This window comes from Lagenorhynchus albirostris, chromosome 6 (genome assembly GCF_949774975.1).
Source record: "Lagenorhynchus albirostris chromosome 6, mLagAlb1.1, whole genome shotgun sequence".
Taxonomy (NCBI): Eukaryota; Metazoa; Chordata; class Mammalia; order Artiodactyla; family Delphinidae; genus Lagenorhynchus; species Lagenorhynchus albirostris.
The window spans coordinates 71,694,702-71,721,780 of NC_083100.1; the positions used below are offsets into that span (position 1 = coordinate 71,694,702).

At 34.6% G+C, this 27,079-nt stretch overlaps 1 protein-coding gene and 1 long non-coding RNA gene across 2 annotated transcripts in view; one reads left to right on the forward strand and one right to left on the reverse strand.

Moving 5' to 3' along the window:
* Positions 1-27,079, forward strand: part of BAZ2B (bromodomain adjacent to zinc finger domain 2B) — a 390,367-nt gene that overhangs the window by 76,853 nt on the left and 286,435 nt on the right. Inside the window, exon 4 of the mRNA XM_060152812.1 lies at positions 2,341-2,704. The gene's annotated coding sequence lies outside the window, so the exon portion shown is untranslated. The remainder of the gene's footprint in view (positions 1-2,340; positions 2,705-27,079) is intronic.
* On the reverse strand, positions 886-3,611 carry LOC132522360 (uncharacterized). The gene is made up of 2 exons (XR_009541180.1): positions 3,522-3,611; positions 886-3,220 (listed from the first exon to the last, which is right to left on the reverse strand). It is a non-coding gene; the product is annotated as an uncharacterized LOC132522360 (long non-coding RNA).

The window sequence follows — 27,079 nt, forward strand, 5'->3', positions numbered from 1 at the left end:
AAATTGAACTATGCTTTGCAGTATACTGTTTAAAGTATTTAAGTAAAAGATACATCCTAGTTATCTAAGTTATTCAAGTGTGCCACAACTTTATTTCAAGAGAAATGTTTTAAGAGAATTCTTTATGAAAATTGAGACAATCTGAATCTAGCTATTTCTTTTTATCCTTTCAAAATTGAATATTTTCAACAGTAATGCTAGTGATTAGGCAAAATATCAGAAATGGATTGTTGAAATATTAATATTAAAATACTTTATTTACATATAGAAATATCAGTGAATTGTCTTGTTTACTTCCAAATATTTTAAAATACTGTTTTGAGTAATGACCACTATTCTATAAAATGCATGAACTTTTTTATATGTTACTTTGCTAAAGTAATATGTAAATGATGGCTTTCCACACTTGTTGTAGTTTGTATTTTTCTTCTGTAACATTATTAGTAAATTTTGATATTGTGGAACTGTTGACCAGTCATACATGTACAGAGCTTGGCCTCTGAGTTAATTAAATATGAGTTAATAATATATTATAAGGAAATTATTATCCTTATTACAGTTATTAGGTAGTTACTCAAATTATAGCTTCAAAAGGAATGCAGAGCATGGAAAACTCAGGATTAAATTATGCATTTGAACCTTAGACCAGCTTTTACTGTAGAGACAGTTTTCTGCTAAGACTGAAATTGTATGTCATTGAAATTAAATGCTTTTCTGGGGATGGAAGGTTCCAGTTTTTAATGAAATTACTGAGTGTGGTGTAGTGAAATGATTAAAATCTGTATTCCGGGAATGTGGCAGGGAAAAAAAATCAATAAATGCTAGCACAGCTTTGCTGCTCAATGTGAATCCTGAGAATGAAATAAACTACTACAAAAATAATAATTAAAAACATATCAGCACATTAATTTATTTAGCATCAGTCTCCTGAGACATCATCTTCACTAATTTTTAGCATACATTTTACTATATAATGAGCAGCCTTCTTTTCAGATATCCCTATTAGACAGGCAGTATTTCTGCCCTTCCCCCCAGCGCTCCTGCATTGCAATCATTGTACTTGCACTTATTATGTTACAAATGACCGAGGTAAGGCTGACATTCTCAGTGCATGCAAAAAGACCTAGTCTGCCAAGCTTTTTTTTTTGTCTTAATGAAGCAGCTTTGTGAAATCTCCCCATGTGTTAATACTAATGAAGATCCTCCAGCACAATTAAAATCACAGCCAGTGGCTGAAGAGGAAACATAAAACAATAGCATCTTTTAAGATACATTTATCCACATATGCATGTACAAAATATACATATATGGTCAAATTAATTTTCTATAGCTTGCCTTTCACTTGCTCTTTATCCTGAAAATTAAATTATGCAAGTTTTAATTATATGAACTTTTGAGACTTTAATGTGTTCCAGGGGAAAAACACTACCTCAATGAAAAAATTTTTAAATTATTTATCTTCTTGGGTAATAAAGCGTTACCACGGTTAAGACCTTTTTAAAAGAATCATTTTTAGGAAGCTACAGGGTGGTGTGCCGTAGGAGGGAATTGGGTGGACTTCACCTTTAACTTTTTTGGTTTTAGGATGCTGAAATTGGTGGGAGAAAATGGAAGGGTAAAAAATAGGAAGTTGGAAGAAATTCTGGGGATAGACAAATAGCATACCTTGTGTGTAATTTAAAGATGGAGCAATGGGCTACCCAGTTTTCACTTGATTTTTTAAGTGTTCTAATTCGTACAATTAGCTATCCTCCCCCCTTTTTCTTTTGCCCTCTCAGAAGCTGGGGGGAAAAACTACTGAGGTTACCTTTTACAGTTCTAACGTATAACTTTAAAATGATTTACTATTTTAACGTTTTATATAAATTTTAACTCAATCCATAAACATTACAGCAGCTTAACTTGCCGGTGTCAGGGCAGTAACGTTTTACCCCGGGACCATTTTGCGTCCTGCTTTTTATTTTATTTTGAGTTCCAAACATCCACGAATTTTTGGCATATTACATTAGTTGGCTTTTAGAGTTTAACCAAATTCTGAGTTTACAGACAAAAAAGTTTAGGTAGAAATGGTTAATATATGCTCCCTATTCGCCAGTGTACTTTTTTTTAAAATTACGTGTTCAATCCTATTTTCTGTCTTCTCTACTTTTAACGGCAAAACAAAACATTTGAGTTTCTTAACTTTTTCCTGGGACAAGGATCGGTGCAAACTCAAAGCTACAGGATTCTTGGGAGGAAGAAGCAACCCCCTCCCTCCCTTGGCTACTTTAGGAGCTGATAGGTCATTTATTATTGGAACTGAAATGGTATAAACAATTCTCTTTTTTCCCTTGTTAACAGCAACTTTCATTGTTAGAGAGAGGAGAGAGAGAGAAGCCTCGTTGGTTGACGTCACTTGGTTCATGAAGCCTTCGCCTAGAAGTGAAGCTGCTGAACAAACCTTGAGAAGAATCATCTCCTGCTTCAATCTGCTGCTGGATAGGAACTAATCAGAGAGAGAGAGGCGGAAGACGGAGAAGGAGGGCGTCCAGGGCTTTCCCGATCACAAATTTCACCTCCACTCCAACTCTCTTTATACTTTTCTTGCAAAAATAATAATAGAAATAAGGAGGTGGTGGGGTTTCCAAAAACAAAAATCGTAACCTTCAACCATCTGGGGAAGGCAAAAATCCCATCAACCGCAACTCTCAGTTCGAAAGTAAAGGTGAGTTTAAAATCCTCGGGTGTGAGGGGTGCGGGTGACGATGAAAATTCCAAATATCGTAAAGCCGGTTGAAACCGAAAAGGAGAAACTACGCTCCAGAGAGCGGGTGACTCCAGAGTTGCTTATCTCGAGGCGCTCGCCCTGCCCGCCCTGCTCGCCCTGCTCGCCCTGCCGCGGCTGTTTACCCTCGCCGGTCGGTCTGTCTCTTTGTTGTGCTGGCTGGAAGGCTGGGGTGGTGCTCGGGGTCCCGAGTGCAGTTTGGGGGAGGAGGACGCGGAGATGCGCGGTTCTGGGTGGGAGGGGGGGTGCGGTCTCAGGAGAATGTAAACTTTATTCCTAGCTGCCGGTGCGGGACTTCGGTCTAGCAGGGCCGCGGGCCGTGCCTTCGCCGGCGCGGGCATACGCTGCCGTGGCGAGTCTGCCTCCTTTGTGCCGGCCGCCCTGCTCGGCCGCCCGGGCTTCGCGTGTCCTTCCTCCCTTCGGCTTCCAGCGCTCAGGTCGCCGCCAACAGTTTGGCTTCTCAAAAAAAACAACCTCTGGCACTGTTGCGATCGCCGTTCCTACCCGGGAATAGCCGCTGCTCCCCCCATCCCCGCCGGGGTAGTTTCAAGATACCCCCCCCCCGTCCGCCTACTGCTGCCCTTTTTTGCCTCCGCCCCCTCTTCCCTGTAGGACTGCTTAGCTGCGCCTGCTACACGCCCCCCCCCCCCGATTCGGGCCTCTTTTGCTCTCTCTCCTGTAGTAGCTTGGAGCTCAGGAGTTTACGGAAAGTGAGCTGGGGGGGGGTGCAGGTGGGACTGGGAAAAGATCTGGATACCTGTGAAGGTCTGTTTCAGTACGCAGAGGATTAGAGGAGCATAGCTTTTCCGACAGTAATGTCTGTCTCCCAGCAGTTCTTCCCCGGGAGCTGCCCCCTGCTCTCAACTCTTCTTCGGTCTTCTAGTGTTCTTGTTGCTCCCCCTCCCCCCTTCCCTTTCGCGGCTCCTCTCCTCTTAAAGTAGTTCCACGAACCCTAGAATTGGGACTTGGGAAAGGAAGGAAGTGTTCGGAGAGTCAGAGCTGGCCCTGCTGTTTGGGAGATTTTCTCTTCTTTTCTCTCCCTCTGTATTTATCTTTTGTGTGTTGCTTCCTTATAAAGAGAGAAGCAGCTGCAGTCCTTGGCCGAGTTGTTGAAATTTATCCCTTTGTGTATATTACAATATCCTCCATTTTTTCCCTCTGCCCTCTAAACAACAAGCGTTTCGCCATCTTGGGCAATTTTTATTCCCAAGTCCCTCTTTTTTTTTTTTTCTTATTTTTTAAGGAATGGAAAGAAGCCTTAGAAAGTCGAAAAGTGTGTCTGGGTAAGACAAAGTTTAGGGAATGTTCAGGGGGTCCAGTGACGTCATGTAAACTTTATGGAGAAATTTTCCCAGGAGTAAATTTTTCGCTTAATTTTTTTCCTGTTTTAAGCGACCATGTAAAGGACCATGTAACTTAACAGGCTGACGATAAGCTGTGCTGCTTATTTTTGTGTTCTCTCAAAGTGAGCCCTCAGTTTCTGCACATTTTATGTTTTGGTAACAGGTGGAAAATTATGTGCAAAAAAATGGTGGTAACTTTTATAGTGTCCTTTGGTATTCACTTAGCTTTTGTCTGCATGTTTCTTTAAAGGATTTGAATGTTATTTTTAATTAACATGTTTCCTTTCTTATTTACTCCACTCTCTTCTGTGGATTTGTCTTTAATCAGCTTGGTTAATATTTACGTATACTTATTTTAGATGACTTAGATCCCCTTTTGTAATTAACTTATATATTTTACATATGCCTTTACATTTGAAAAGGTACAACTATTGAAAATACCTGGAGATACTGGAAACTTTAAAAATTTAGTAGCAGTATTAAGTAAAACTATTGGTGAAAATGTAGTTAGTATTTAAAAGGCAGAATAGATTTTAAAATATATTCTATAATCTCAAGTTATATGCCCTTTGTCAACCATTATGAAAAGATAAACAGTAAAACTGGCGTTTTAATTTGCTTGTCTAAAATAGTTTTTCACCTCACTAAAGTTCGGTTGGTCACATGATCAAACTTAATGATACACTGACTGGTATATAAATAAGAGGCACTGTAAATTGAATGGGAAAGTGGAATTCTGTCTGCTGTAGTCATTTTCAGTCAGCATATTTACTTCTCTTCTAACAAGGACATGAAACTGTCTATTTAATTTGCATTCTCTTTGTCTTCTGGGTTGGGGAAAAACATTGACTACAGTTAACTCAAAAAAAGCTAATAGAAACATTTCTGAGTACATTGAAAAGGTTTGTCTAACACATAAAAACTTATGTTGTATGTGGTGTGCTTTTATCTCTGTAGCAGTCATATTTGGTGTTTTCTGCTATGTTATTTAGGGATTTGCTTTATGTAAAACGCTATATAGAAAGCTTGACTGAATTGAGCCTGCCATTTATGTGAATTGTAGGTAGGTGAAAAATGTTTAAATAGTTAAAAGCACATAGAACAGATGGTTCTAAATTATACATGCAACAAAGGACTAGAAGATTTGGCAGATTATAAATGGCAAGCAACAGAGGATAAGCAGTTTAAGAAAATGTTAGTTAAGTACATTTGATGTCTCACACCTATTGTAAACACTGTACATATTGTCACTGTGCTGCATAATCAATAACTTAGACACATTGAGGTGCTTGTAAGTTTCAGATAGAAAAAAGTAAGATTTTACAAATGTTTGAAACGAATTGTTGAATATAAAATTATTTTAAGCCTGTGATGACAGGAGTTTTTCTTTTTTTTAGAAAATCCAATTGTATGCTTTAAAACAGGAAGTTATTTATAAGAACTTAATATTGTTGTACTCATATAATGGTTTGGAGAGAAGTAGGAGTAGATATATATTTTGAAATACAGAGAATAGTATATTTACTGTTATTATATGTTAAACTAGGGCTGAACTGTGTAGCAGCATTTACTCTTTCAAACACTACTGAAAAATATTTTTAGACTCTGCAGTCTTGGAAATGCATTTAATAGAGTACTGTTGGCATAAGTTACTAAATACATATTAAATGAAAGAAGGGTATATTTTAGTATTAATTTTTGGGTTTGTGCATAACAATAATAAGGTTTTACTTGGTAACTATAGTTTACTCTCAGTTTTAAAAATGGAAAGATTTGTGTGTAGGTTTTGCCTTTCTAGAAGAATCTGAGTAATTATATTTTGCATTTTCAAAAGATTTAAAATAAAAGTATTCAATTTGGCAGAAATTTGTTTTTATTTTTATAAGCCATTTATTTAAAATGCATATGAGACTGTAATGGAAACCTTGGAATTTTAATTCTGTTGCCCTTTCTCCCATTTCTTTGTTTGCATGTTTATTATAGAACTGCAGTGTAAAGGAGCAGATGTTTTGCCAAACATCCTGATGTGTTGCTTTTTCTTATGGGAGTGCATAACTGTTCCTTCTGATGCATCAACTTGACAGCTGGTTGATTTCATGGAGCTGCTAAGAAGCCATTAGTGGTGTCATTGAATTGAAAGAGAACAGTCACTCCCAGCTCGAACTGCAATTGTTAATGTCTTTGTTGCTACTTTTGTGTTACTATACAAGATGTAGGATATCACAGTTGCATGAAAGTTCAGTTTTTTGTCTTATCTCCTTGAATTAGTGAAAGTATGCATTAGAACTTGATTACTTTTAGGTTTAAAGGTTTCTCAAAGAAAGCTTTTAAGTTGTAGTTTTTGGGTTTTTGACCTAGTCCTAGCTAGAACCACCAAAAGAAGGTATGATTTAGCACAAAGTAATGTGGGGATTTTGACCCCTAGATGAAATTACATCATCAAGGTTTAATGATTTTTAATAAACTTGATATTCTGAGGGATTAATTCAATTACCTAGCGAGGTATTTTAAGAAGTTTTTGCTTGTATTTAATTAAATATTTTATATCATAAGGTTTTAAAAATACTGTGCTTTATTTAATAAATGTTGACTTGTTTGAATAAACATTTCTTTAAACTTTTGTTGCAGAAGATAATCAGAGGAGAAAAGAATTATTGAGGAAAAGGGCAATTTGGGGTTTACTTTTCTTTGTAAGGAGGTAAAATATCACTAAATAATTGACTATTAGTCATTAAATGATTTTAAAATTTGAAATTATATTTTTATTGTACTAGTAACTTTTATTGGTAGTTTCAACTATCATACTGTGGTACTAAAATGATGTCAGATCACCATTGATGCCAAAGTGTTTTCTACTTTTTCTAATTACTTGCTTTTTTTTTTGGTGGGTGAGGAGATTGGAAGAGAGAATTAAGAGTGATAATCTCAACAGAAAAAAACACATTTAAAAAAATTTGTGTAAAAAAAACGTAAGGGTGATAAGTTTAAGGATAAAACGTAGCTTATCACTGTTAAGAGATATTTTCTAGTTGTAATATTTATTGATTTTTAATTTTAAAATCTTTAAGTACACTAACAATTTTTCAAAGAGCTTGACGTTTATAACATACTTAAAAGTTTGCTTTTAAAAAATTCTTAAAATGAAATTGATAATTAGAATAGATAATTTGCTGAGGTAAATCCCATTAAAAGGACTTCTTATACAATATAAACAAATTTAAACACTTATAATACACTGCTGAGTGATTTCAGAATTATGATTTCCTGAAATAATAAGTTTTCTGAACATGCTTTTCTTTTAAATAGATCATACATTACTGAGACTAAAGGTAAAATTTATATTTGGATAATAATGCTTTTATATAACCTTTTAGTATAATCACCATGCAGTTTCTTGAAATTATTCTGTTACCTTAGCCTATGATTCAATTTTTGAGAAATATATTTACTCATAAAATATTTGTGTCATGTCAGATATTCATATAAACTAAATGGTAAATTGAGTTGTATATTAAATGTAAGCTTTTTTTAAAGGAAGCTCAATGCTTAGCTCAGTTTCAGAGATGACGTAATTTTAATTGTAGTGCAAATAAGCAAATAATTTAAGTAAGAGTTTTTCCACATTGGGTTTCTTAAAGGAAAGCAGTTCTAAACAGAAGAGTCATAAAAAGTTTAAACTTCCATTCATAAGTTTTTCTGTTGACTCTATTAACTTTGGAATTATGAACAATAAATATATTTGATTGATTTACAATTACATATGGAGCTTAAACTAAAACGAATTTACATGACTTTCAAATGTGTTTTGAATGCTTTGTGATTTGTGGCAAGTCATAACATAGTTTGAGATGTAAAATATCTAAGAGAACTGATATTTTAAGTTAAACATTGAGCTTTTTAAATGAATAGCTCTTATAAGAATATGAGGTGAAAGTAAGTACAGTTTTTATCCCACATATTTAGAATTTACTATGTAAGATAAGGTGTTTTTAGAAATAAATTAATGCTTTGAAAAGTTGTTTTTATAATTTATGACATTTGGCTTGTACTTTGGTTTTTTTAATGCCTTTCAAATAAAAATTAAATGTTAGCGATAACAGTAATAATGAAGGTAATACATAGATCAGAACCTTTACTAACTTTATGTATGCACACGTATGCATGTGTATGTAAGGAAAAAGGAGCATTTTGTTTGAAAATAATTATTGTACTTCAGCTATGTGTAGACATAATTGTGTGTTTTTCCTCTGTTTTCTCCTCTTAACACTTTTCCACAAGCATGCACTCATTAATCAAAGACGGTGCACTCCTGCTGAGGGCAGAGAGGTTCATCAAATTGGCAGTCAGTTTGGTGTAAAGAACGGTGTCCTGAAGCTCTTAACTCGCTGGGACATAAATAAATGTAAGGTCTTTGTATGCAAACCCTGGAGGTTAATACTGTATAATTCAGTGTCCTGTCTTTGTTTTTATGATTGATGTTTTTAAATGTTTCAAGCTTGATGCAAGTCTTCTAGTAGGTCAGGTCTGACAATCTGATTGGCCGAAGTAAGAAAGCATTAGGTTGTCAGAAGGACTTTGAGTTTGCTGCAGAGATTTTGATTTTTTTTCATACGAGATCATTGTTATATTGCCTGAGCTGTTATAGGAATGTACCAATGATTGACATCCCCTGCTGTGATAATGGACCCAGTGCATGAAATGCCAATAGTTTGGTCCTATTTGTTCAGAAGCTTACTGCTATTTGTATCCTTAACAGAGCTAACATGTAGAACAAGCAAAACTACTGGGATTTCTCTGTAGAAATAGTGCTGGGATTTGGCTTTAACATGAATTGGTTGCATATTCATAATTTAAGAACAGCTGGTTACAGCAAGCACATAGTCATTTGCAAGCTATTATAAACCATTCCACTCACACATGGAGCCTGTGCTTGGTGGATTTTTTTTTTTTTTTTTTTATTGATCTACCTGCATTTAAAATCTGGTCACTGCTGCTACAGAAGCTCTTCATTTTAGCTGTGTTTGCAACATAGAACAGCTTCAATTTTAAATATTTAAACTAAATGCTGAATAAAATGAAGAAGCTTTGAAGGAACCAAATGTAAAAGGCCAATAATGTATTACTCATTATATGTCTCATCTTGGCCCAAAACCAACCTAGATTGTACAACCATTGTAATTTTTGGAAAATATGTTTTATGATTTTGTCCATAGATGAATAATCAAATTATCTTTGATATGAAAATATTGTTAATTATATTTTACTAGTTATGTATAGTTTTAAGAAACAACCCAAACAATAAATTGTGATTAATTAGCGTGTAAAACAGTTTCATCTAATATATAGTAAAATGACAGTACTTTTAATTTTGAGTGGTATAAGGCAAGATAGAAAGGAAAATCAACAAGACATTACAATTGGATTAGAATAATGCTAATCCTAAAACTATAAAGCTATTAAGAATTTTTAGAAGGAATCTAATGAGGAGTCTCTTCTGCTTTTTGGGTCACTTCTGGGATATAAAGCACAGCTATACAGTTACAGTATTGAAATGACATGTGTAAGCTAGTCCAGCTATAATAGTGTCCTGCATGTTGTGCTGCCTAGTAGTGACTGAAAAGAGGAGAAAACCACTACATCCCAAGTTTTCACACTGAAAAGAAAATCACTTATCCCAAGTGAGAAGAGTAGGAGGAGAAAATGTTAAATGTGATTTCAGATATTCTGGTAGGAATCACAGGGAGCTCTGCCTTGATTTGTGTATGTTAAAGTAAGTGGATGCCTGAGTGATTTACAGTGGTGTGGTGATTATATCAAGCTTTCCACACAGCATAGTGTTAGGTTCACATGTGCATGCATGTGTTTGTCCCTACACTAGATGATGAAGTAGCTTTCAGCACTTCAAGGTTGAGTACCAGTCCTAAGAGTGCATTTTACTGTTTCTTGGCTTCACAAATGGCTGGATATGTTGGTAATATCACAGAATATATGGCCAAATTTAATCCAGCTGCCAGTAGGCTGTACTTTTTTTAAATAATAAATTCAAAGGTTATTAAAGGACAATGTTTTAGTTTTGCAATAACTTTTTTATATATATATATATATATAGTTAATTTGCCATTATTGGAGGTTGCATTAGTCATTTTGTGAATTATTCTATGCCCTTTTTTTCTCTCCCTTTTGACGATTGGCCTTTCAGTTATTTCCCTGCTCTTTAGCATCTTAACACAGCATAAGCTGAGGAAATAAAAGGAAGTAAATTTCAAATGAGTCTAGTTTTGCTTCCTCCCCGAGTTCTTGGTAGATCAGATGGAGAGAAGTCCTTAGATTTTCACCAAAATGAAGGTTTAGGATTTTATTTGTCTACCTTTTCTGGTTCTCATTATAACAGATAATTATATTTAGATAAAAAGAAAAGTGAGTTAATGGATTCAATTTTTAAAATATTAGTAACCCAACAAAACAGTAGAAAATTTAGCCAGTACTTGAAAACTGAATTGACTCAATAACCACAACTACAGGAGAACCACAGGTATTTGATACACTTTTATTGTTCTAGCACTAATAATAGGGGAAAAGGAGGGCAGCTACCTGCATTCATCAAGTTTGTACTGAATGCTGTCTTCAGGCATACTCGTGGAAAAAAGTTTGTGAAAGCTCAGAGTAGGCGAGAGATGACTTTTGTTCGGAATCATTAGGAAAGGCTCTTTGGTTTAGGCAGCTTTGAATTAGACCAAGAAGAATGAATAAACTGAATATTCAGAGATCTGGAAGAAAGAATGCAACTAAAATAGGACAGCCTGAGCCCCCTCTAGAACAAATTAATTCAGGCTAGATCTACTGGGCATCTGGAGTGGTTATGCAGCCTTTTTGAGGTCACCCCAGAAGGAAGAGAAAATGTTATGGGGTCCTACTTTTCCTCCATTGCTTTAAAAGTCTGCTGCTTGGCTTTCTCTGGAGAAGGTGGGTTGATCAGTTTCAAATCATCCATTTCAATGATAGGATTGTTGTTTGTGGAAGCCAGGTTATAACTGACAAAAACTGCCCTTTCTGGTCAGAGTTATTCAAATATTGTGCTTAACGTAAGATTAACCAGAACCACTTTCTTCTCCCTCATTATATTCCTATGCTTCTATAAATGTTTTTTCTTGAAACCTAATGCACAGTCATACCTACTAAGAACATTGAGCAAAGAGGACATCACCTCTGTTTCCCTTTTTTTACATTTGATGATGACGAACTAGCTTTCCAAGGCGGTTTGATGTCTTCTGACTCAAACACTTTTACTTCTTTTAGTTCCTTTGGATGAATGAAGACAGACAGACATACTGGCTGCACTGTCAATAATGGGAATATCCATAAGGACAAAAAGCAACCGAATGTATAAGCCCTTACTTTAAATTACATCAGTACTGAATTTCACTTATAATAGAAATTCCACAAAGAATAGAAAATATGAAAAGGAAAGATTTAAAAAAATTCAAAGACAAATGTACAAGAAAGTGTCATAATTTTCATTGATTAGACTTTTCCACACTTCATTGTTGCTGTACTAAGATAATGAAGCTTATTCATTTTCCTTATTTGCAATATTGTGATGAACATTTACCTGAAGGGATGTGTTAGAAGAAAACCTTAAAATTTTTATGTAATCATTTCTTAATCTTGATGATGATGAGTTTTGAGTAAATGAAATGTGAAAATGAGTGGAAATAGAAGGCTATCTAGTATCTGAGTTTAGAGAGAAGCCATACTTATTATCTTTTCTGGTTTCCATGATGACATGGTTGTTGAAACGTAACTTCTGGACTTCCTTGGGAAAAGGGTCATTGTTAACAAAAAAAACATTACGGTGATGTAAGAAGGAGCAAAGCCTATCTTGTGCATCTGAAAAAATTAGGGAGCAGCCTGTAAGTCACAGGATAATGTATTTCTCCTTTTATGGGTTATTAGTGTAGCATAATGAAAGAAATAGGGTCTGCAAGGCAACAGTAACAGAGATTGTGGGTCAAATCTATTTTAAAAGAAGGGTACTGCAGAGCTAAAGGAAATGTTGAGGGTAGGCAGTAACAACAACAAAAAGAGGAGACAGTTTTAAAGAAGGCTTTTAAATGGAGTCAAGAGGAGTGTAGCACTATTACGTGATTTAATCCGCTTGGAAAGTATCAAGATTTTCTTCATTCTGGTCTAAGTACCTTAGCATTAAAATTCCTGTGCGTTCTTATTAATATTTTTAGCAGTTGTTGAGAAAATAACTCTTATCTATAATCATACCTTGGGATTTTGAAGTAGGAAGTTGACGGGTTAGGGTAGGGCTGTGTAAACAGTGAGATAGTTTGTCCAGGAAGAGAACATGTAATAACTTTGGCCAGTTAGGTAAAAGCTCCTTCCCCTTCCCTCTCCAGAAGGAGATGTACTTGCCAAAACTCATAAAAGAGAAGAATTGGTTTAAAGAATATGTAAATGCTTTTGTACTAAGTGTGAAATGGGAGGGGAGGAGCAAGGCATGCTGGGGGGAGGAGGGGAAGAGCTAAAGAGAATGTGACCCGAATTTCCCTGTTTTTGTTTTAAATGAAGTGTTTTTCTATGACATAGTACCTTGAATTTGACCTTTTTCATTTTAATGTGAAACACCGTTTGTGAAATAGGTCATTTTTGGCAATTTATTGCAAATATTTTATTCTTAGGAGGGAGCATCTGATATGTTGCAGCTGAAGTCCAGAGATACAACTAAATTAAGTATATGGGCCTGGGTAAAAATGAATGTTTTTTTCTGTATTTGTAATCCTAGCGCTTCACAAGTGAGCAAAAAATAATCCTGTAGCCACCCATGGAAACAATCACTTAACTAGTTCCTCATGTTTAGTACTGTTGTGATATGTTAATAGTTCTGTATTAGGCAGCGGTGATTAGTTAAATAAATTGTTAGTTAAATTGCGAACGAGAAACGGGTCAGCATCTATTTTTTAATAACTAGAAACAATTCAAGGTGCCCAGAAATAAAATGCATCCTCTATAATATGCTCAAGGAGTTAATAATTTACATAGAAAGGATGTACAGAAAGTCTCATCTTTTGTGATTTTTGTATTAGATATTCAATTATTTATGTCAGGAAAAAAGTTTGGGGTAGGAAAGGAAAAACAATTTCTTTTTAAAATTAATTAATTAATTTTTGGCTGCATTGGGTCTTCATTGCTGTGCGCAGGTTTTCTCTAGTTGTGGTGAGCAGGGGCTACTCTTCAGTTGCGGTGTGCAGGCTTTTCATTGCAGTGGCTTCTCTTGTGGAGCACCGGCTCTAGGCGTGCGGGCTTCAGTAGTTGTGGTGCTGGGGCTTAGTTGCTCTGTGGCGTGTGGGCTCTTCCCGGACCAGGGATTGAACCCATGTTCCCTGCATTGGCAGGCGGATTCTTAACCACTGCGCCACCAGGGAAGTCCCGAAAAACAATTTCAATAGCCATCATTGACTTAGTGAACTTATGCTCCAAGTGGGATACATGTCCGGTGCTCTCTGTTCCTGAGTAACTCTCACAGTGGGGCATCTTGCAGTAAATGTGGCTCTTATGTCTTAATATAAATGTTTTTTGTATATCATCATAGCTTCTAAATGCAGGCTAGCTATGGGTATCCTGAGCTCAGTTACATAAATTGCATCTGCTTTATTGGTGGTGGTAAAACTGGCTGTGTTGGACTTATGAGGAACAGTATAATCTGTCTTCAGTGTGGTCCATGTCAATGATATATATTTAAAATTGTAATAATATTGGAGTATGGTTGATTTAAGGTGATATTTTTTATTATATTTTAATACAACCTACTGAATAGAACCTACCACACTCCCCAATCCACCAGTAAGATGAGTTTCTACTGTATATGAAGGTTGCATGGTTTGAGATAGTTTATATGCTTAAGTATTCCTGTCCCCAAAATGTTAAAAAAAAATTGCTTTGGATTTAAAAGGGTTCAGGGAGATGGTGAAACTTCAGTTGGGCTTTTTTTTTTTTTTTTTTTCAGTTGGGCTTTGAAGGAAGTAGTAGATATTTTAGCTTAGAACAGCAACCTGAACAAAGGAGAGGATGGAGAGAAACCTACCTAGCTAAAATTTGTTTGAAAATCATGGGAGATAAAGTTAGAAGGCGGGTTGGGTTAGCTAATAGATTTTCAAGCAGAGGTGTGACATGATTAAAACGTTGTTTTAGAAAGATAGATTTGGAAGAAATCTGTTAACTGTATTGGAAGAAATCTGTTAACTCTGTAGAAAGAAGAGGCTATTAAAAGAAAGATCAGTAATTTATTACAGAAATTCCAATGTTAGGTGATAATGACTAGACTAATAGCAATGTGAATGGGCAGAAGGATTGATATGAGGTACATAATTTAAAGGAATGGGGTTGGGCTAGTTGGGGGAGGTAGGAGATTGTATTACCTTACATTTAAATTAATTTCATATGACCATAACAATAATTTGATGTAGTTGAACGCTTATTTCCTCCTTTTCAGACGATGAAAGTGAAAACTAGAGAGATTGACTGTGGCTTACCGCTCACCAGTGGTTAGATATTTTTTCTAATACATCATACAATCTCATGATGAGTTTAGCTTAAGACAAACTCTCATCTGCTTTTTAAAACCCCTCTACTTCCCTCCTGGTATATCACATTATGTATAGATGAATAATCACATCCAGTTAGCCTAATATTTTTCATTTGCATTTATGTTTATAGCTCTGTATGTATTTATACCACTGCCAGACATCACTTTCTGAAAGCCACTGGGAGATAGGAGGCAACATACCGTATGTTATGGATCCCTGAGCGTAGACTTTCATGACTCCATGATTTTGCATATGATCTTCCCTATATGCAATGATTATTTTCTTTCTTCTTGCTTGATAGAATCTGCTTATTTTCTAATATCCTTCTGAAGAGTTACTTTTGTGAAATCTTCCCAACTGTCTACCTCCCCACAAGATTATCAGATTCTTCCCTTTGTGCCCCAGTTGAGTGCTAATGGTGGAATACATTGTTGTGCAAATAGATTCTTTCCTTCCTACCTTTATAAATAATGCTTCAATGAACATTTTTTATTCATAATGCTTTTATTTGTTGTTTGACGTTATTTCATAACATGAATTCCCAGAAATGCAATTGCTGGGTCAAGTGCTAGGAATATTTTAAAACTCTTAATCTATGTATTGTGAATTTGGCTTTTGCAAGGATTGTATGATTTTATATCTCAGTAGCAATACATAACTTTACCTATTTACCCCACTTTCATTGGATTGGGTATATTCATTATTTTTAGCCCTTGCCAATTGCATTGCAAAAAACTGTACCTTATTTTTTATTTTATTTCTTTGACCATGCCACACGGCTTGCAGGATCTTAGTTCCCTGACCAGGGATTGAACCCAGACCCTCGGCAGTGAAAGCGCAGAGTCATAACCACTGGACCACCAGGGAACTCCCAAAAATGTATCTTATTTAATCTGCATTTCTGTGAATAATTAGAGTGACCATTTTTCAGTGTCTTAACCTGTTGTATTTCTCTTCTGTAGTTAGTCTTTGACATTTACCTGTTATTGCACTGAGATCTTAGTATGTTTATGATAAACTATAAATTCTTCTAAATATTAATGGTATGTTTTAATTATATTTACTATAATTATTTGGCTTTATAATAACGTTTTAATTTACAGAAATGTGAAATATTAAATTGTCAGTTCTTTAGATTTTAAAAAACATTTTATTTCCTTTTTTTTTTTTTTTTTTTTTCCGGTACGCGGACCTCTCTCTGTTGTGGCCTCTCCCGTTGCAGAGCACAGGCTCCGGACGTGCAGGCTCAGCCGCCATGGCTCACGGGCCCAGCCGCTCTGCGGCATGTGGGATCTTCCTGGACCGGGGCACGAACCCGTGTCCCCTGCATCGGCAGGCGACTCTCAACCACTGCGCCACCAGGGAAGCCCCCTTGGCAGAATTTTTATAGTCACTTCTCATATTTTTCTTATTTATTTATTTAAAAAAATAAATTTTGGAGGACTAATTTTTCTCAATGAAGGTATAAATCTTTAGATTGAAGAGAAGCAGAGTTTTCTTTTTAAATTGAAGTATAGTTGATGTATAGCATTTTGTTAGTTTCAGGTGTACAGCACAGTGATTCAGTTATATATATATATATATATATATATATATTTTCAGATTATTTTCCATTATAGGTTATTAGAAGATATTGAATATAGTTCCCTGGGCCATACAGTAAATCTTTGTTGCTTATCTATTTTATATATAGTAGTTTGTATCTGTTATTCCCATACTGCTAATTTATCCCTCCCCCGACTCCCTTTCCTCTTCGGTAACCATAGTTTGTTTTCTATGTCTGTGAACCTATTTCTGTTTTACATATAGATTCATTTGTATTATTTTTAAGATTCCACATATAAGTGGTTTCATATCATATTTGTCTTTCTCTGTCTGACTTACTTCACTTAATATGATATTCTCTAGGTCCATCCATGTTGCTGCAAATGGCAATATTTTCTTCTTTTTTATGGCTGAGTAATATTCCATTCTATATACAAACTACATCTTCTTAAACCAATAGTCTGTTAATGAGCACTTGAGTTGCTTCCACATCTTGGCTATTGCAAATAGTGCTGCTGTGAATATTGAAGTGCATGTATCTTTTTGAATTAAGAGTTTTCATCTTTTCCAGCTATATGCCCAGGAGTGGGGTTGCTGGATCCTGTGGTAACTCTATTTTTAGTTTTTTAAGGAACCTCCAGACTGTTTTCCACAGTGGCTCTACCAATTTACATTCCAACCAACAGTGTAGGAAGGTTCCCTTTTCTCTATACCACCTCCAGCATTTATTATTTGTAGGCTTTTTGATGATGGCCATTCTGACCAGTGTGAAGTGATGATACCTCATTGTAGTTTTGATTTGCATTTCTCTAATAATTAGTGATGTTGAGCATCTTTTCGTGTGCCTCTTGACCATCTGTATGTCTTCTTTGGAGAAATGTCTATTTAGGTCTTCTGCCCATATTTTGATTGGGTTGTTTGTGTGTTTGATCTTGAGTTGTATGAGTTGTTTGTACAGTATTTTGGAAATTAAGCCCTTGTCGGTGGCATGGTTTGTGAATATTTTCTCCCAATCTGTAGGGTGTCTTTTTGTTTTGTTTAGGATTTCCTTTTTTGTGCAAAAGCTTTTAAGTTTGGTTAGGTCCCATTTGTTTATTTTTGCTTTTATTTCTATTGCCTTGGGAGACTGACCTAAGAATCAGTCAGAATCAGCACTGACATTGCTACAGTTTATATCAGAGAATGTTTTGCCTATGTTCTCTTCTAGGAGTTCTATGATGTCTTACATTTAGGTCTTTAAACCATTTTGAGTTGATTTTTGTATATGGTGTGAGGGTGTGAAGAAGTGTTCTAATTTCATTGATTTACATGGAGCTGTCTAGCTTTCACAACACCACTTGCTGAAGAGACTGTCTTTTTTTCCCCATTGTATATTCTTGCCTCCTTTGTCTTAGATTAATTGACTGTAGGTGTATGGGTTTATTTCTGGACTCTCTGTTCTGTTCCACTGATCCATATGTCTGTTTTTTGTGCTAATACCACACTGTTTTGATTAGTGTAGCTTTGTAGTATTGTCTGAAGTCTGGAATGGTTATGCTTCCAACTTTGTTCTTTTTCCTCAGGATAAAAAAAAATTTTTTTTTATTGAACTATTGTTGATTTACAATACTATATTAGTTTCAGATGTACAACATAGTGATTCAATATTTGTATCGATAATACTCCATCTAAAGCTATTACAAAATAATAGCTATATTTCCCTGTGCTGTACAATATATCCTTGTTGTTTATTTATTTTATACATAGTAGTTTGTATCTCTTAATCTGATACCCCTATCTTGCCTGACCCCCTCTCTCTACTGGTAACCACTAGTTCTGTATTTTATTTTTGGCATTTAAGTCTTCCCCATTCCTTTTTGCTAGGAAAACTGTCTTTTAATGCCCATATTAAGGCCCAACTTCCCATCAGTACTTATTATCTATACTACATTTCCTCAAAATCTCTGCTATAAGGAATGTTAAACTAGATAACTAAACGTCAGCTTTTTAAAGCATTGTCAATTTTTTATTATTTTTTTCTACCTCTTGTAAAAGGACTCTTTCTAAAAAATATTAATTTTATTAGATAGTTCTGAACATACTAAAAATAAATTTTCATTGATCAGGTAAGGTTGTTATCCTGGTAAATAATTCTATTTCTTATTAGATACCTGAATTAAGACTATTTGAGAATATAACTTGGACCTTTAAAAATAAATTCTAATATTATATTTGAGCTGTTTGCTTGTTTATGATAAAAATAAATTGTAAATGCAGCTCTACAGCTTGCCGGTTATTTCTTCTTACAATTAATCATGTTCATTGCCCTTTGATTTTTCTTTTTTTATATTCATTTTATTGTTTATTTTCTAACTTTAAAAAAAATTGAGGTATAGGGGCTTCCTTGGTGGTCCAGTGGCTAAGATTTTGTGCTCCCAGTGAAGGGGGCCTGGGTTTGATCCCTGGTCAGGGAACTAGATCCCACATGCCACAACTAAGGGTTCTCATGCCACAGCTAAAGATCCTGCATGCTGCAACTAAAAGATCCTGCATGCTGCAAGGAAGATCCCGCACGTGGCAAAAGAAGATCCAGTGTGCTGCAACTAAGACCTGGCATAGCCAAATAAATAAATAAATAAATATTTTTTTTAAAAAAAAGAGCACTCTAAAAAAATAATTGAGGTATGATTGACATATAACATTATATTAGTTTCAGAAGTACAACATGACTTTTCTTAAAATTAAAAGTATATTTTTTACTAAAAAATACTCTCAGTTTTGAAAAACACAGAAAAGTATTAACATAAAACTTTCAAATATCCAAAATTCTATTATTTGCTTTTTAAATTTATTTTATGTTGCAGTTTATTTAGTGAAACGAAAGTGTTCATAAATGAAACAGCAAGTTAGTGTGATGACCCTCCCCCTCTAAAAGGTGTAAATGAGGGGAGTGGGCATGGAGTGAAATACTTTTGTGATATCAACTAAGAAAGAACCAAAAAAACCCATTGGATTAAGCAATAAGAACACTGGTGACCTTGGCAATAATAGTTTCAGTGGAATGGTTTGGACTAAAGATGAAGAAATAGAAACATGGAGTTTAGATAGGTTTTCTTTCTTTCTTGTAAAGGAAAAGAAAAATAGATTGGGAAGTGTTCAGGAAGGAAATGTGGGCTTGAAGATGACTTTCTTAATAATGAAAATAAAGATATAGCGGCAGGGAATATGATTCAGAAATTCTTTGAGAAATTAGAAGAAACAGGTTCCAGACCCATGTTAGACTGATTGACATTAACTAGGAGGAGGAGTACTTCTGTAATTAGGGGGAATTGGAAAATCTGTGGATGTATACACCAGTGAGATTGCAGCTTTGGTGGAAAGAAATTTCAGAGAGTTCAGATTCCAAATATCAGAAATTCTTCAACCAGAAATGGCTTTTTGCTGTTTTTTAATAAAACAAAGTTTTAATTTCCAATCTTTTTTCTATGTATGCATGTATATATGTATATGTCAATATACACATATATATTTTACAATATAGCAATGTTATATGTAGTTTTGCATTCTGCTTTTTACACTTTATTTTCTTTTTGGATTATATTATGAGCATTTTCTCATCATTAAATATTTTTAAACAGCATATCATAATTGATTCAACTATCTAAGTTTGGGACATTTAAATTGCTTTTGGTTAGCATATGTTAAAATATATAATGGAATAATATTACATCAAACATCCCTAAGCCTTTTTGCATATTCTAATTTATTTCCTTATGATACATTCCTGGAGATTGAATTGCTGTGTCAAAGCATATGAATATTTTACATATACGCAGCGGTATTCTGGTATTCTGGTAAATGTTAACAACTGGCTTGTATGTCTGGTGGAGGGAGCCCTGATTTGTAGTGTGTGTTGTTTCCTTTGGTGTAATACTCCAAACATGGTCTATTTCAATCCAACAACTTAATTCCACTGAACAGATATGAGATGTGTAGTCATACAACCATTATATAGTATTTACACCAAACTGGTAAAGTAGACGTAAATGATGTCAACAGCATAGGCAATAATAAAATGTAATAAAATAAGTGAGGTAATTAGGGAGTGATCAGTTTTAAGTGTTTATTACCTTATTTTTAATATAATTTATTGAATGGTAAGTTTATGTAATTTAACTTTTAATAATGACTATGTTTAACAACTGGGTCACAACATTCCTGAAAATTTAACAGTTGGCTCTTGTGAACTATTATGAGTAAGCTCCAGCACACCACTGCTAGGTTATCTTTTTTTTTTTCTTTTTTTATCCTCCTCTTCCTTTCCTCTTCTCCTTCCTTCTTCCCTTTTCTGATATTTATGGTGGAATTTTTCTTCCAAGATTGCTGTTTTCAATATAGGAAGAAATATAAATACTTAGAAGACAAATGTTTTACTCTTTTTGTTTATGGCTTCGAGGTTAATCTTGCTTTACTCTTGAATTTTATTATAGATGGACTCTATTCAAGTGAAAGAAGTGAGGTGTGGATTCCCAGCTTTTTTTCCCCAAAACTCTCTTATTGTTTCTAATAATTTTTTACTTGATTCTCTAGGATTTTCTAGATATATAATTATATTATGAAAATAAAGATAACTTTGCTGCCTTTGATCCTAGTACTTATAACTTTATTTTTCTGTGTAAAGAATAAAGTTGGTCAGTACCTACAAAGCAGTGTTAACATTGAGCATCCTTATTTTTTCCTGATTTTGGAAATGCTTCAAATACTGTATCATCGTCTATTAGCTTCTTTAATGATGGCATTTCCCTCACTAGTTTTGGCGCTTTTTTGGCGGCTTTCAGTTTGTTATATGTGTTTATGAAAATCACATTAAGCAAGTATCCATTTATTTCTATTTTATTAAGACTTAAAAAATTCAAAAGGAAGTTTAATTTTATGTAAATGCATGAGAAGCTTGGTAATTCTTGATGACCTTCTCCACTTACCTTAGTGTTGTTTAAGTTGGTTGGTTGGTTTTTGTTTTCTATTTTGTGCTAGAGGTTTAGATATTGATGGCCTTTGATATTTGGGGTAAGCAACAAGGTGACCTGAGCAACAGAAAATAAAATTCAGATATGTTTTCCCTTGGAACTTTTTCTCTGAATCTCTTGAGATCTGTGTTGTGGGTGTACCTGTGATCCTATGTTTGAGGGTCAGCCTTTGATTTTAGCAGTTCTGCTGCTTCATCCTGGCCGACCTGTGAATGGGGCCGTGGGAGGGGGCAGCAGGAAGAGGAGAATGGCCACTCTAATACTGTGGTTTATGAGTTTTTTATGGTGAGTCAGTGCTTACTTACGTCTGCCTAGTCAGACTTGATCATTACCTGCAAAAAAATGGCTCCTTTTCAACCCTAATGACTGGTTGAGGAAAATGAAAACAATGAGGCCAAAACGTAGCCCATGATGTTTTTCTGCTGGGTGAACATGGGTCCCAAGTTCTGTGATTCCCACTTCTCCTATAGGCCTTTCGTGTCCCTAAACTTTAATTCTGCAAGTTACGACTTAGGGTATTTCAGAATATTCTCACTTATTTCCTAAAATCTACACCTTGTATTCTTGGGGCATATATGTATAAAATAAAAATCTTTTTATAATGTTGGTATTTTCCCTGGCTTCTTGAATAATGGCATTTCCCTCACTAATTTTGGTCCTTTTTGGTGGATTTTTGGCAGTGATTATGTGAATGGATGCTATCTTATTCAGATTTTAAAGCTCGTTTCACATATCCAAAAAATTCTCCTCAGAAAAGGTATACCGTTTTAAACTACTGCTGCTGGACTTTGAGAATTTTTTTCATTGTATTCTTAATGGGAATAATTTCATTTTAATTTGTATATCCTTCATTGTTACCGATAATCATAGGTTCCTAAATATATTGAGGTATGGTATTTATGTTTGAATTGTTTAGAAGGAGTGGTTTTGGCAAGAGTTTTGGAGTGATGTGATAGCAGTAATCCCCAAACAGCTGGTCTCATTGTAAGGTATGGCTGGTTATTTTCACAGGTGCAAAAAGAGTTAACCATGTAGGCCTCCTTGAGTTGGCTTTTGCAAACCTAGAGCCTATACACTACTGTACAACTATTAAGGCTACAACATTAACTTGACTGTAACTTTCCATAGGGAATCTCAGCTAGGACATTTAAAAGCTACTGTTATTTGCTTTCCTCAGGCTAGGAAAGCAAGCCCAGGACACTACCAGATTTCACCTACAGAAGTATCCTTAAATATCCCTCAAATTTCTTAAGGTTCCTAGCCTGCCAGCAAGTGATCTTCCGTATCACATGTAAGGCTGAGCCTTATAAGCCAGGGACCAGGCCAGGTTTCCTGCAAGGGCTCTCTAGGCATTGGATCCTTAAGTAAAGCCAACCTTAGTTTCTTACAAATACCTGTTTAAATGAGCATTGTTCTCAAATGTGATACTCTAGGTCATAAAACTTGGGTTGCTTAATAGATTTGTCCAATTATATCCTAATAAAAAGGAGGACAGATTCTTAACTGTATCTGTGCAGATATCTCTACTGCCATGAAAGGGTGATTCACTAAAGAGTTTCTGAATTCTAAGGGTTAGAAAGAGTCAGATAATATTTTTAAAGCTTCATTTTAGTTTACAAAAGCAGAGTTTACTAAAGTGTTGTGGTTATAGATAGCTTAAGAAGAAAGAAAACAGAACACTAAAACATTGTCAACAATATTCCAGTCAAATTAACTTTCTATAGTCAGTTCATTCAGTACTATGTGTGTAGTTTTTGTTGTTGTTTCTCTGGAGCTTGGGTTAGCTGTCTGTTGTTATGTACGTTTCTGCTTCTAGACTAAAAAGAGTCCTGGAAATTTTTACTTAGTCCAAAGATGGTCTGAAAGTTGTTCGAGAGATGTCACCAAAAAGCCTTACCGATATTTTATTCTTTTAAGTGTTAATAGTTACAACTACCTGGCACAATTCTTTCCACAAACTCTGAAAGTTTTTTGTTGAAGACACAAACTCTCGCTTATAGCTTATAGGCAGAGCTTTCAAGAAAACATCAAAGTAAAACAAAAGCTCTCTGTGGAAAACAGAGACTTAATGGCTGTGGTTAATTTGTTACTCTAATTCATAATATGAAAATGGAAGAGGGTAAAATTCTCTATTGGGGTATGGTATGTAAATATGTCATAAAAGTTTTGATCAGCATTTCCCCTGAGGGTAAAAATATAATGGACAGTGAGGGCATTGAAACATCTCCAGGGACTTCTCACACCACAAAATTTCTGAAATATTTACATTAATAACATGTTACCTATACAGACTTAACCTAGGAAAGGATAGGTGTCTTTTTTGATTTGACAATTTTTCCCATGTGACTCTTAGAATAGTAACATATAAAACAAACCTAATTCTTTCTAACACCTCTGTTTTTATAAGGTGAAGCAACAAGTCTTTTTGGCTTTCTTGAGGCACTCTTGGAAATCTCAAAGATAGGTTAGTATAAAATATTGTAAAAAGTTTTATATAGTCTATATTTAGGATATGATTAGGAAAATGCAAAATTGAGAGTTGTTAGAAGATTCGGGGCTTGATAAAAATAGAATCGTGGGTACCTGAGAAATAATATTTGGTTATCTATTTAATCAAAGTAACATTAAAAATAAACATAGAAGATAATATGTTTGCTGATTCATAAGTGAGGAAGAACCTTAATTACTTTTTTTTTCTTTAGATAATCAAGGAAATAAAAAAGTGAGCATAAAGCACAGAAAATTATTCTGGTAGGACACAGAATTTCTACTCTTTGCGCACACTGCACAGAAGGTATGGAATAGCCTTTCATATTGAAGATAAAGGTATTAATCAGTACCTCAAGGAAGCAAGCCCATCAACATTGAATGAAATTTGCTACAATTTAAAATGTTTCATAGCTTCTTTTCAGAATTGGCTGTTATAAATCAAGGCAAACAAAATTCACTTTCCAAGTTAGGTCCTTCTTTATTTTCTTTCATGTTCTGGAATAAACAGACACTTCACTAAGATCCCCTTAGAGGTTAGTGGTTCTCTCTAAGGGGATCTGCGAGGTCAAAACAATATTTGTAACAATACTAAGATGTTATTTGTATTATTGTGCAATGCATTAATCATTGCTATTTTCAAATGTATCAGTAAATAAGTATTTAAAATAATACCTCGGTTTTAATTTCCAATATGGTAAACATCAATAGCTATAATCCATATAAAATAAAAGCTCTTTGGAGTCCTCAATAATTTCTAAGAGTGGAATGGGGTCTGGAGACTAAAAAAAGCCCAAGAATCCCTTCTTTGGGATGAAACACTTTTTTTTTTTGGACAAATAAATGCACATACTCAGTTGTACTTCTCTGTCACTGTTGCTCCTAAGGTAGCCTCAACTGCTCATATTGATTGTACCTTTTAGCTAAACTAATTTCTGTTTCACAGAGAAAAGTTAGAGGTGGGTAATTGAGAACTGTCTGCCACACACCAGCATTTTAGCAGACTAGCAGAGCTCTTGATCACACACAAGACAACTTTTTATAGCCATATAAATGCCTTTAAACCTTAAAGAGGCAAAAATCAACACTTTCATTAACATGACCCAGAACTATAGCCTGTCAATATTAAAATAAGAAGCAAAAGTATATAAACTTAAAACTATGCTTAGTAATTAATGTTTCAGTATTTTATCTTACTTAGATTTTTTCCTAGGACTCTAATAATCATCATTTAGTTAACTCAATTTAATATCAGTCCAAGGCTTTAGGTTACCTAAAGATTTTGAAATTACCTTCAAGCTGCCATACTACAAAATAGTTACTGTTGAAGAAAAATTTTGCTAGAATATTGATCCTATTTATTAGAACATAGAAAATTTTCAAAATTATAAACACTGTATGGGATTAATTTTAGCTTATTGGGTTAAAGACATAACTTTTATTTAAACAAAATTTATTAATCTGTTTACCAAAGATTTTCCTTAATTATGCAAACTTGGGTTCTTAAAAGGTCCTGACTTTGTTTTTATTATTTTTAAAATTTGTTTTGTAATGCACATTTAAAATATTAGAAGTTCAGTTTTTTTACTCTCTGAGAAATTTGGTTTAAAGACAATGAAAGGCCTGGAAATGGATAGTGGTGGTACTGCACTATATGAATGTACTTAATACCACTGAAATGTACATTTAAAAATTATTACAGTGGTAAATGGTATGTTATATATATTTTACCACCAAAAAAAAAAGACAACGAAAGGCGCAGATAACTAGGTAAGATGTCCTAGATAGGATATCAGCAATCTTTCTTTGCCTTTGGTAAGTCTTCCACCATTTTTCCTCTTAGGAACGTTATTACAAGAGAGGTGAGATTTGGATGTGCAGAACTAAAGGTATAGTTCAGATTGTCTATAGATAAAGATGAGATGCAAAAATTTGGCCAACATTTGAATATTCACTGTGGAGAACAGTCATAGATAGGGTTGAAATATAGCTTTTGGACATACTCATTGTTTTCTGATGTTTACAGGTTAGGATATCATATGTTTTATAAATGAACATTAAAAAAATTATTTCATTTGTCACAAGGAGATGGGGGCTTACAATTTTTCTGTTTCCCTTAGCAGTAGGGCAAGCCCATTTGGTAGGAGTTTTGGCCAAACTGCATTATATTTTAGTGCTTTACTTTGTGATATATTTGTCAAGTATTTGCTAAAGTCAAGGAACTCTTAGAGTTGGGATGGGAGAAAATAAAAAGATGAATAAGATACTTTATTGATTATCTAATTCTGTTTAGCAAAAAATTTCTAGATTTAGCAGCTTAAAACAACAAATATTTATTTCAGTTTCTGGGGGTCAGGAATCTGGGATTAATTTAGGTGGTTTTAGCTCGGGTTTTCTCACGAGGTGGCTGTCAAGTCTGTAGGGACGGCAGTCATCTCAAGTCTCAGCTGTGGCTGGCGGATCTGCTGCCAAGCTCACAGGTTACTGGCCGACCTCAGTTCCTTGTTGGCTTTGGCAGGAGGCCTCAGTTCTTTGTCACATGGTCATTTCCATAGTGCTGCTTCTGACATGGCAGGTTGCTGCCCCCAGAGTGAGTGATGAGAGACAAGAGACAGAGACTCTTTGCAGTGACAGTGTTTTGAAAGAGGAAGAAGAAAAGTTTGAACATAAAGCAATTTGGAAAAGAATAAACAGTTTAAAAATTCTAATAAAGTCATGATTTTGAATACTCACAAACTTAAGATGATCCCAGAAATACTTAGAAAATATACTGAAGAAATTTCCATTCTAAACACATTGTATATATTTCACTGGTATAAGGTGTGAGAGTGTGTGTGTGTGTGTGTGTGTGTGTGTGTGTGTACAGGAAAGGTTCATATCCGTACTAACAGAAGGTTTATTTTCATTCTTAAAGATAGCTGCTTTGCTTGACTTAAAAAGTCATATTAGGATCACTATTTCAAAGAAAAATCTTAAAATCAAGTTCTATTTAGGATCACAAAATATGGTATCATATTTAAAAGCCTTAAATCTAGTACTGTGAATTTTGTTCTAGAAAGTGAATCAGGACACTTGGTGATTCTAGGTTTTTGTTTTGTTTTTGTGGCCACCCATGGTGGGAGTGGAATCAAATTTTTAGAAAAGTTAAAAGTAAAATGTAAATAATTCTCAATTAAAACAATCAAGGGAAAAATACTGGACTGGTAGGCTCCTCCTTTTGAGTCTTTAAGATTGTATGAAATATGATTCCCTTCTTCCTTTTTACATTTTAGATTTTCTTAAAATGAAATTACTGTATATGCCATTCAATACTTGACTCTCACTATTTAACTGTTAAATGCT